Below are 6,207 nucleotides of genomic sequence, written 5' to 3' on the forward strand. Positions count from 1 at the left end.
TGATGTCTCAGCAAGTTCCTCAGCTGCACCAATTTCATCATCTGGCCCGACACTGATGAAGACCAAAGCAACAGCTGGACGAGGTCCTCGGCCAAGTCCAAAGAAGAAACAGGTTGTATTCCATGTGCCTTCTGATGATGAAGCGTCTGATGAAGAACTCGCAGAAATCATCAGAGACAGACAGATGAAGGCCGCTAGAGCCAAAGGCACATCTGTGCCACTGTTGTTGGATCCGAGGAAAATCCTCGATTACATTGATCTCTGGCACAAGGATCCGAACACACCAATGCCTGATTTTCATCTGACTCCTGGACAGAATCATATGTTGTCCCATTTCATCACTGACTCATTCTTCAATTCTATGCAACTTTGCACATCACCGGAGACGCTGATGACGTGAACTCATGGGTGTTGGACTGGATGTCTGAAAACACTCACTACAAGGCACCAGCAACTGAATTGCTTCGTGTCCTTCCTCTCAGTCCTCCACTTGATGGTGCTCGTTGCATCTACAACGAACCAGAACTGTCAGATCACTATATGCAAGTACTGATGAAGCCTTTGAAGCCAAGGCAGGCTCCACGAACCAAATTCCTCATCAAGGAATTACTCTATGTGCCTCGGACTATCTATCGAATTCTGACGAAGACAATGAGTCCTATCAAAGGCCACGACTCAAATGATGAAGAAGTCGTTGGCATCATGAAGAATATGCTTTTCAACATCATTCATGGCGTTCCCGTCAACTTCCATGATTTCTTCATGAGGACTCTGGCCAATATTGCTATGTCACCATTCGAGCTGAAGCCCTATGCTCCTTGGATTATGAGATTCATCAGGGCAAGATCTTCACTGAATTACAAAGCTGACACTCTGAACCACGGTAGCTACTTGCCTCCCATTGAAGTCCTCAAACGGACAGTTTCATCAGCTGATGCAAAAGGCAAGGCCGCTGCTGTGATCGATGAAGGCATTCGTCCATTGGATGGTCAATTTCGCAAGGCTGCATCTTACTCTACCAATGATGATTCTGCCACACATGACTCTGCCGCAAATACCTCAGCCAAGCAAAATCCTCAAGCCACAGCTCCCAGGGTGATGACTGATCGTGAGTTACTCCTCAGTCTTCATCAGAAGGTTGATCGCAATCATAACTGGGTAAAGCATCAGTTTGGTTCAATTCTTCACAACATGACTTCAACACACAATGCAGTGAAGAAAAACCAATACTACCTCCATGAAACCTTCAACCATACCTGGGCTATTCTCTCTCATGTCTACAGCGCTACAGATCTGAAGAAAATGGGTCTCAAGGAAGAATTTGACTGGTCTGCACCTCCACCAAAGAAATTCAAGAAAGTCAAAGTTCCTTCCTTGGTGGCCAGCTCCTATTCTTCATCACGCGAGACTGATGAGTATGAAGATTTGGACGACACTGCGGCAGGCCCTACTACAACAAACAACCCCAACAACGCTGGCGCTCCTCCATCAACTTGATATTCTTCAGGGGCGTTAGTCCTCAGTTTCAATCCTTTTGGTCATTTGATGACAAAGGGGGAGAAATCTGAGTTAGTCTTCAAGCGGGTTTATATTAAGGGCATTTTTTAAGTTACAACTCTCGTTCTTCAGAAACTTTTATTTGGATCGAGTTGTAATCTTAAACCCGATGGTGCGCTGATACACTTGTTGCATTATGCTTTGCATGCTTATTCCTTGTTAATGACATTGCACGCATGCTGAATCTCATCAGGCACCATATTTCATCATGCATTTCAAATTCTTCATATTATATATCAAATGCGTGTATGAATTACAAGATATAGGGGGAGACCTCCATGATTTAACTCTTCAAGTGTGCATTGCTTCAAAAGCAAATTCCTCACTATGCACATCTTCAGGGGGAGTTCTACTATATCTTGTAATCAAATTCCTCAATATCAGTGTATACACTTCATATGTTTATCCCCGTTGAAAACTTAACCTATGTTGTCATCAATCACCAAAAAGGGGGAGATTGTAAGTGCATCTAGTGCCCCTTAGTGATTTTGGTGTATTGAAGACTTATAGGTTAAGGGACTAATGCATTTGTGAGTATACACAGGTCTATAAGTCTATGAGGAGTTTGATATTTACAGGGAAAGTCGACCCCTAAAAATGAAGTTCTTCAACTGAAGACTTTGATATTCTGAAGACTTTCTGAAGACTTTGAAAGTGAAGAAATTTGTGTGACCTTGAAGACTTGGTATTCATTTGTGGAACATGAAGCATGAAGACTTTTGTTTTCGTAGTTTCATTTTCTCTTTTTTGAGTCATAGGAAACACCGTACTGTTAAAGGGGGTCGAGGAAATACTAAGGAAAAATTTTCATGTGATGCTCAACTCAAAATCCTACACCTACCAATCCCTTCGAGTGAAGCCTTTGGAAATCTCATACAGTTCAGTCACTTTCTTCAGTGACAGAGACGAAGTTCTTATGGTCGCCGATGAATTTGCTCTGACTGAGGAGTTAGGAATTCGCCAGTGCGGATTGCCTACACAGTGAGGAACATGATAGCCCTGAGGAATTTGAGAGTCAAATTTCCGACTGTTGCTGTGCTGCGCACCAGCTGTCCCAAAATATCTTATCCACCTAACAGTCATATCATTGAGGGGCATTTATGTCTTATCATGTCGGGCTGCTCCCTAGGCTATAAATAGCTGCCCCCTACAACCACTAGCTGGTTGGCTGCTCCGAGAGAACTTGACACTTGTCATTTGAGAGCAACCCATCCTCCGAGGACTTTGAGCGAAAATCATCGAGTGAGGAAAATCCCAAAAACCCAAACACCTCCAAACCCAAAGTGATTGAGCATCACTGAAGAAATTGATCCTGCGTGGATCCGACGCTTGTTACCTTTGAAGACTGTGCTTCTTCTAGACGGTTAGGCGTCAAGGTCTAGAGCATCCAAGAGGAATTGTGGATTGCCGAGAGACCAAGTCTGTGAAGGTTTGGAAGTCGCCTGAAGACTTACCATGAGTGATTGGACGAGATCTGCGTGATCTTAGTTCAAGGAGAATACGGTGAGGACTGGGTGTCCTGAGCTGCGTGCTCAGAGACTGGGTGTCCGGGACTGCGTGTCCTCGAGTTTAAATACTCAGCCGCTCCAACCAGACGTACAACTGAGACAGCAATTGGAACTGGTCTACCAAATCATTGTCTTCACCAACCTAATTGGTTCTATTTCCTCAACCCTTTCATTTCCTCATTACTGTGTTGAGTGTTTGTTCATATCTGTGTTTGAAGACTTTGACTGAAGACTTTCTCAATTTCCTCAGTTCAATTTCTTCAGTCTGTTTGTCTTCATCTTGTGTTATCCTGTGATTACGCTTTCTGTACTCTGTGCTAGTCTTCATTTCATCATGATGACCATGCTTGTATTCTGTTATGCTTACTTCTGAGTACTTATTCCGCTGCTAATAGTTCTTCGCTTAGGAATTTCCTCACCGGCAAATTTCTCAGTGAAGAATTCATAAAAATCGCCTATTCACCCCCCCTCTAGTCGACATAACGCACTTTCAGGACCCCCTACCCGAGATCCGCCGGTTTTGACACCGACATTGGTGCTTTTATTGAGAATTCCTCTATGCCGTCGCGATCAGGAAGGATGCCTTCTCTCGTCTTTAAAGATGGCACCATCGTCAAGAGAGCTTTGGCCGCCGGCCAAACTGTCCAGCTAGGTGGTTTTCTTATGACCGCCTGTTCGGCCACCGCTCCGACGATGACCTCTCAGGTCATCAAAAGCGATCTTCACGTCAGCCCGGAATTCACCGAGTAGTTAGATCCGATTGAGCTCTCCTCTGTAAACGAGCTCTTGGATCGCAGTGCCGCCCTGGGAGTCGCTACAGACTACGATCAGATTGGGCTTAAACCCGATCTGAGAGAGATTAACTCTCCTCAGGCCACCCACCACGTTGTCGTGGTAGAGGAACAATGCGGCAACCCTTCTTCTACGTTGAAAACCAACTATGTCTGGATTCCCGATCCCTCCAAGCCGGATTCCCGTGAAGGGACGGGCGCTAATCAAATACTGAACTTAGAGTTAGGCATCGGACTAGATTCGTTGGAAAGCATCCAGCAAGTCAAGCTTCCAAATCCGGAAACTTCTTGGCCTTTGAGCCTCAGATCGGGCGGGGCTCTGAACTTGATTCCACCCGCCCACCCAAACATAAGCGATCTATCTCGAATACGGCAAGAGCCCGATGAAACAGTACATCATTACTGGGCCAGATTCCTCCTGGTTATGAACAGGATAAAGGACTGCTGCGAAGAAAGCGTGATTTCAATTTTCTGCAACAATTGCACGGACAAGGGAATCATGAACACCATAAGTCGTCGCGAAGTTACACGCTTCATCGACCTAGCGACTATCGTACAAAAATACTGTGCGGTAGAGAGTGCCAGGAACTCCGAAACTAGGTTTTGGGACAGTCCAGCCTTGACCACAACCCTAGTCCGAAGTAAAAGGGTGCGCCATACTCAAGCACCTGGGTTAAAAACCAAAAAGGAAAGACCCCCTAAAGGGCATGGAACCGTACTGGAGGGCTGGCTCAACGGACCCTGCAAAATCCACAGTACGGAGGGCGCCACTCCAACACACATCCTTCGAGCATGTTGGATACTACGGCAGGTGGCCAAAAGTGGCGAAGGCTTTTTAGCCCCGGGCAACCAGCCCAGCAGTACCGGTACGGTATTAACAGTCTTCGAGACTTTCGCATCAAATAACATGCGAAAACGAACAATCCGCAGCCTCGCCGAAGTCTATCAAGTAGCAACAGCAAATCCATGAAGTGACATGGCTATCACCTTCAACGCCAGCGACGAACCTAAATTCCGAACAGCTAGAGCACCAGCCGCATTGGTCCTCAGTCCGATAGTGGACGGCTTTTGCCTTACCAAGGTACTCATGAATGGCGGCAGCGGATTAAACCTCATCTACGAGGAAACCCTTCAAAAAATGGATATTGACTGGAGCCGCATCGAGCAAAGTAGCACAACCTTCAGAGGGATAATCCCTAGTCGAGAAGTACGCTGCACAGGAAAAATCGCACTAGACGTAGTGTTCGGCTCACCGGACAATTACAGGTCCGAGGAGGTCACGTTCCAAGTGGCCCCATTCAGCAGTGGATATCACGCTTTGTTAGGGCGAGAGGCATTCACAATCTTCCAAGCTATACCCCACTACGGGTACATGAAGCTCAAAATGCCCAGACCCAATGGGATAATCACTCTTGCCAGTGATCCAGATACAGCACTCCGCGCTGAAAATAAGATAGTCGCACTGGCCCTAGAGGCATTGTCCGAAGCCCTAGCGGTAGAGGAACTAACTACGCTGCGCTCCACGGTGGATAAGGACGATGTGATACTCGATAAGAGGTCCAAGTCCACCTCTTTTAAACCAGCAGACGAAATAGTCAAATTTCAGGTCCATCCAACGGACCCACAAAGACGGTCTCCATCGGGGCACAATTAAGTCCTGATGTCGAAGCCGCACTACGAGAATTCCTTCGGGAAAATTGGGACATTTTTTCCTGGCACCCTTCAGACATGCCAGGAATCCCACGCAGGCTGGCAGAGCACAGCCTAAATATCCTAAAAGGATTCAAGCCGGTCAAACAAGCTCTCCGGCGATTTTCCTAACCCAAAAGACAGGTAATGGGAGAAGAGCTAGTCAAACTCTTAGAAGCCGGATTCATCAGAGATATAAAACATCCGGACTGGCTAGCCAATCTAGTAATGGTACCAAAAAAGGAAAAATCCTGGCGCCTCTGCGTCGATTTTAAAGACCTTAACAAGGCCTGTCCAAAGGACCCTTTCCCCCTCCCTCGCATCGACCAAATCATCGATGCTACCGCAGGGCACAATTCATTGTGCTTCCTCGACGCATACTCCGGATACCATCAAATCAAGATGGCGGAGAAAGACCAGGCCGCAACGGCATTCATTACTCCATATGGGCCATTCTGCTTCAACACAATGCCCTTCGGACTCAAAAACGCCGGCGCAACATATCAGCGCATGATTCAAACATGTCTGGCTACCCAGATAGGCAAAACAGTAGAGACATACATAGACGATGTGGTCGTCAAGACCAAACACGTCGAAACTCTAGTAGAAGACTTGAGGGTGACATTCGATAACCTCCGAGCATATGACATTAAGCTCAATCC

This window comes from Triticum aestivum, chromosome 6B (genome assembly GCF_018294505.1).
Source record: "Triticum aestivum cultivar Chinese Spring chromosome 6B, IWGSC CS RefSeq v2.1, whole genome shotgun sequence".
Taxonomy (NCBI): Eukaryota; Viridiplantae; Streptophyta; class Magnoliopsida; order Poales; family Poaceae; genus Triticum; species Triticum aestivum.